Genomic DNA, 6,022 nt, shown 5'->3' on the forward strand with positions numbered 1-6,022 from the left:
TCTTTCTTTTTTCCAAAATACTTAAAGAGTTCTAATGTTAAAATTGCACAGATTTGTGTGGAACAAAGCCTAGAAAAATGAAAGCTGTAGATTAAATAGTAATCTATCCTAGTGTGACAGAGGAGGGAAAATTTTGGTGCCATAATTTCTCCCTTCATTGGTGTTGGAATAAATCATCTGAAATGTATTTCTGTACCACAATTTAAGCTTCAATAAAAATTTACTTAATTAATTTTCTAGTGACATTCAGAAAGTTTTCTGTTGAACTCTTATGTCTACTTGATCACATTTTATAGAAACATCAAAAGTGTGAAGGTGGAAACTTCCAGCCTTTATAGATAAGCTTTTAGACATGGTGGGAGATTTCATATATACTGATTTTTATTAGAGGACATTTGTAAGCTTGGTCATATTGCCATGTAGGTACACATGTCATATATGTGGGGGGAAGAGGTTTGTTTGTTTGTAGTGCTAAAGACTGAACCCAGGGCTTTGTGCATACTGGACAAGTACCCCATTCCTTAGCTATACTCCCAGTTCAGTTGAAGTCTTGAATTGGAAAAATTTCTGTTAGAAGCTGAGTTTGGAAGTTGAGTGGGTGATCCCAGTGCTCTGGGAAGCTGGGCAGGAGGATTCCAAGTCTGAGCCCAGCCTGGGTGACTTGGTGCAAAGGCCTTGGGATAAATCAATCCCAAGTATCTCTTCAGCTCTCCCAAAGCCTTTTGTAGCATGTCTGGTTCTGGTGGCTTCAGCTCACCTTTTAGCTTTTGAGTGATTTATTTATTGTTTTTATTTTTCTGAGGCAGGGTCTTACTATGCAGTTTGGGCTGACCTTGTGCTCATTTTTGTAGCACCCAGGCTGGTCACAAACTTGCAGAGATCCTCCTGGCTTAGCTTCCCAAGCTGAGATTATAGGCCCTACCATGCCCAGTTCCCGGCTGCATGGTAGGTGCCCACATCTGAGGCCAGGACCACACAGCATGTGGGGCTGGGGATCAAACTTGGGTCCTTGTGTTTACTAGGTAGGTGCTTATGCTTCTGAGCTATCTCTCTGGCCCCTGATTGTTTTATTTTTTGAGATCATGTCTCTCTGTGCATTTGACATGGCTTTTGACTATGTACTCCGGGCTAACCTTGAACTCAGTGATCCTCCTGCCTCAGGAATTCTCCCTCTCCCCCATTACAGCCATGAGCCATAGTTCCCAAGACACCTTTGTTTAGCATTTTCATGAGATTATAGAGATGAAAAGTAAGCAAAATAAGTGCAACCCAGTTCTTGTGCAAATTTACAGATGCTATGGCCTGATAAAGGGAGCGTTCGTAATGGGAGAAACTCAAAATGTACATATATACAAAGTTTCGTGTAGAAAAGTGAGGTGCTACTTAGTATGTCATTGAAGTCTACAATTCTTTCTTGCTGAGTAAAATACAAAAATATGTTTAAAATATCGAGTATGAATTGCTAGTCATGGTGCTAAGAATACCGAAATGAGCCACCTGCCCATTGGAGCCCAGGCGCTTGAGGGAAATGACACTGGATGGGAGGCTTCGAGCCAGAGCTGTTGAAATAGGTGGGGGAGGGGTGATGGGCTTGCTGTGGAAATGACTGCACATGCGGCTGGTGCAGTTTAGGAAGTGGACAAATGAACGGGCTGAGGAGGAATGGAAACATTGGAGATGTGCTGTTTTAAGATACTGCCTAGGACTAAGGTTTTCAGTCTTACGTTGAGTAGGAATATGGGATGCTGGTACCTGTCAGCTGATTGCCTTCCTAGAAATGGTCAGCAAAAGATTTCTGGGTAGTAAAGTTACTTTTTATTCTTTTATTCTTTTTTTTTTCTGTATTTAGAACAGGGTGTACAAGTTCTCACTATGTAGATAGTGCTTGTAGTGATGTTTCTGTTTTCAGCCTCCCAAGAGCTGGGATTACAGTGTGCCACCATGTCCAGGCCCAGTTTCAGTCTTCGTCTCAGCATGCTGCACAAGCAGGGCCAGCACGGCACACGGGGCATCAGACCTTGGCCGCTGCGCTCTGCCTAAGCAGGTGCCTTTAGTCTGCTGAGCTGTCAGGCTGTCCGGTTTTTTGTTTTTTTTTTTTGCGAAACTGAGGATTGAACCCAGGGCCCTGTGCTTCTCAGGCAAACGCTTATTCTACTGAGCTATCTCCCTGGCCCAAGACCATCCCTTTTTATTCATTATTAAGCACAATAGATAATTTTGGTTAGTTTTTAGCACTAACATGAGTAAGAAAAGGAGAAAAGAGAGTATGGAGATATGAAGTAGTTTTACCAAGCTGCCTAGTTTGCCCCCACTGACATCTCGGAGGTTTGGGGTAGAAGAAAAATTACATTTGCTTGGGATAGATCTAAAGGGTAAAACAGGATTGTTTTTCTTGGAGCCTCTGCAGTATTATGTGTTGTATTTCCGTAGAAACAATAGATTTTGTGAATAAAATTCACCCAGGTTACAAATAATTTTCATTTAAGGAGCATGGATCTAAGATTCTTGAAAGGATGTATGCTATGTATTTTCTCATTCCATACATTGTAATTATGTTTAACAAAAGTTACTATTATATATAGAATTTGAAGAAAATCGGGGTTATTTATATTGCTTTGTATAAGATACAATTTTTGACAAGGAAAAGGAAAATTTTGGTGAAGCAATAAAATTTTAAATATGAAAATAAATAGAGGGCACAGTGGTGTAGGCCTATTGTCCCAGCTGACACCGAGGCAGGAGAAATTCAAAAGGTCCACAAGGAAATCAGATTTGTTCTGCGTATAAATTTGGGGGTTTTTTAGTTGTGGTTTTTGTCTTTGCAACAAGGCTTGAACTGGGCATTCTCCTCAGCCTCAGTGTGGGGAGTACAGGCGTGCACCACCATGTGTGGCTGCATGTTTAAAAGAAATGTTGGAATAAAAACTTCTTTAAAGGATTGGCTAATGCGTTAAAATACCAGGGCTATAAATTTGACACCATATTAAGTGGAGAAGCAAGATGCAGAACAATAGAAGATAGGGGAGGTTTATTTTTTGTTCTTGGTGTTCGAGGACCGAACTCTGGGCTTCCAGTTTGCTAGGCAAGCATTCTACCGCTGAGCCAAATCCCGAGCCCCATGAACAATAGAAGACCCAACTAGCATTTTTAGGTGTGCCCAAGTAGGTGAAATAGTAGATTTGAAACATTTGGAGATGTCCTCTGTGATGGAATTACGTTGTGCTTTTATTTGGTTATTCCTATAGCATACACAAACTAGTAGTAGTAGTAGTAGTAGTAGTAGTAGTAGTAGTAGTAGTAGTAGTAAATAAAAGTCAAAAAATAGTGTTCCTGGCTGAAGATAAAATTCAGTGATGGAATGATTACTTAATGTGCACAAGCCCTTGGGCTTGACCGCTAGCACCATGAAATGAAAGTCCATTTAATGCGATAGCCTAGCCTCAATGTATTCAGAATTGTCTGGGTGTACTCTCCTGACACTCAGAATGAAGGAAGGAAAGGTTTATTTAGCTCACAGTTACTGGAGGTTTCAGTCCACACTCATCTGGCTCCAAGGCAGAGTGGCGCGTGGCAAAGAGCAAAGGGAGAGACAGCTCAGGCAGCTGGCTAGCCTCTTCCCCTCCCTACGTTGTAATGCAAATGATTTGCCCCAGGGCTAGGGTGTAGCACACCTGCAATCCCAGTGTTGGATCCTGACTCACAAACTTCTGAAGCCAAGGCACTCCCCCGCCCTTGGCTGCATGAGGTTTTGGGGAGATACCCATAGGCAAAGCATAACAAGCTAGATAGCTCAACAGACTAAAGCACCTGTTTAGGCAGAGTGCATCGGCCAGTGTTCGATCCCCAGGCGTGCTGTGCTGGTCCACCCCCAGGGTGGGCTGAGATGGTGATTGAGACTAGGTGCAGTGACAGGCACCTGTAATCCCAGCTTTTGGGAGGCTGAAAACAGGAGGATCACTATGAGTCCAGTCTATTCAGTGAGACCCTGTAGACCCTGTACTAGATACATAAAAGAATACATATAATAATATACAGTTGGACTAAGCCATCTAACAGTCTATATGTAGGGAGGTCTATAAAAATGCAAAACAGTATGTAAAAATGCTAGCAACACAACACTTGTAGAATACCTCTGCCTGTTAAGTATTTTGTTTTAAGGGTAAATGCTCAGAAGTAGCCCAGGCTGGCCTCACTATCCTGAGTCCCAGGAAGGCGGGTATTTGTCACCACCCAGCCTCGTGTTATTTTGAGTAACAACATTCCAGTGCTGAGCTGGTAGCTCAATAATAGAATGCTTAGCACATACAAGGCCCCAAGTTTGATTTCTAGCAACAAAAAATTCTCACAGCTCAAGAAACAAACAGGGACCAGGTGTGGCAGAGGCCAGTAATTCTAGCACTGTGGAGGGTGGAATCAGGAGGATCACAAGTTTGAACCCAATCCTGGGCAAGTTAGTGAGGCCCTGTTTCAAAACATAAGGGCTAAAGATATAGCCTAGTGCAGAGGCTCTGAGTTCAACCCCTAGTACTGCAGATAAACAGGGCTGAGGATGTAACTCGGTAGTGTAAAGTCCCACCATTCAATCCCCAGCACCTGTAAGTAAAGGGTGGCTGGGAGTGACACCCTGAGGAGACCCTAAGTTGCGTCCCCAGTAGGTTTGCTGGGGGAGTTGGGGGGGGGGGACAAGAACACCTGTAGGGAGCTCACAGTTATATCAGATGTCAATCTAAGCAAATCATTGGTGTGGTGGTGCACTCATGATGCCAGCAACTCTCAAGGCCTAGTCAGGATCTGTAAAGGAGGGAGAGGTAAGGACAGCAGAACACAAGGCTCAGTGCAAACACAATCAATGCCTGTTAAAGATTTTTTTAAAAAAAGTAGCTGGACAAGATGGTACACAACTATAATTCCAACACTATGAAGCAGAAGCAGGAAGATCACAGATTCGAACCTGTCTGGGCAATTTAGCAAGATGTAAAGAAATTTTTTCAGATGGATGTGGGATGTAACTCTTAGGTTCACTCTCCAGTTTCCCAAAAGAAGTAAAAAATACTCTCATAAAAGACTTGCACATTAAATGTTTATAACAGTTTATTTGTAATATTCAAAATCTGAGGGGGACCTCAAATGTCCATCCATTAGTAAATGAATAAATTGTAGTATATTTCTGCACTGAAATACTAAGCAACAAAGAATAGACTAAGGAGCTAGAAGTGTAACTCAGTGGCAGATTGCTTGCCTAGTATGCATGAAGCCATAGGTGGACCAAGTGATCAAAAAAAAAAAAAGTCTAAGATGGAAGTTGTGATGCTTTGTGTGGTAATGCACACCTGTAATCCCAACACTTGAGAGGCAGAGGCAGGAGGATCTCTGCTTGAGGCCAGCCTGGGCTACAAAGTGAATTCAAGCCTACCTTAGAATACACAATGAGATTCTTTCTCAAAAAACAAAACAAAACCTTTAACAAAAGGGGTTGTGGTGAGGAGTTGGGTAAGATGCTAAGAGGGCAACCTGAAATCCTTAAAGTGATAAAATCACAAGCTTTATCTTGAACATGGTGGGTACTTGAACTGATGTGAAAATCCTATAGAGAAGTGTAAGACCTACTGCAAACATACTGATTGAAAAAAGCTGAAGTGTAAGGTGACTAGACTGTCACCATCGTTACATGGATTGTGATGCTGTGTTATAGATGTGTGAGATGTTACCATTGAGGAAATCAGGAATGGTATAGGAGAGCTGTTATTTCTTACAACTACATGTGAAACTGCAATCCCAGTAAGACTTTTAATCAGAAAAAAAAAATTGGTATACATGACATAAGCAGAGTATAAACTATGATTCATATATGTAAAATTCTAGAAAATGCAAACTAGTCAATAGAGCCAGCACAGAAGTGTGGTTGCTGCAGTGAGGTCAGGAGGGTTACAGAAGGTAAGGGGCACAGTTTTATTTTATTTATTTATTTATTTATTTATTTATTTATTTATTTGCAGAACCAGGGATTGAACTCAGGTCCTTG

General features: G+C 41.8%; 1 protein-coding gene across 1 annotated transcript in view; it reads left to right on the plus strand.

Annotated features, from left to right (window-relative positions):
• Amd1 (adenosylmethionine decarboxylase 1) overlaps window positions 1–6,022 on the plus strand; it is a gene marked incomplete at its 3' end in the record, with an annotated part of 43,337 nt that overhangs the window by 20,659 nt on the left and 16,656 nt on the right. The window lies entirely within an intron of this gene.

The sequence above is a fragment of the Octodon degus genome, unplaced genomic scaffold, assembly GCF_000260255.1.
Source record: "Octodon degus isolate 3935 unplaced genomic scaffold, OctDeg1.0 scaffold00090, whole genome shotgun sequence".
NCBI lineage: Eukaryota > Metazoa > Chordata > Mammalia > Rodentia > Octodontidae > Octodon > Octodon degus.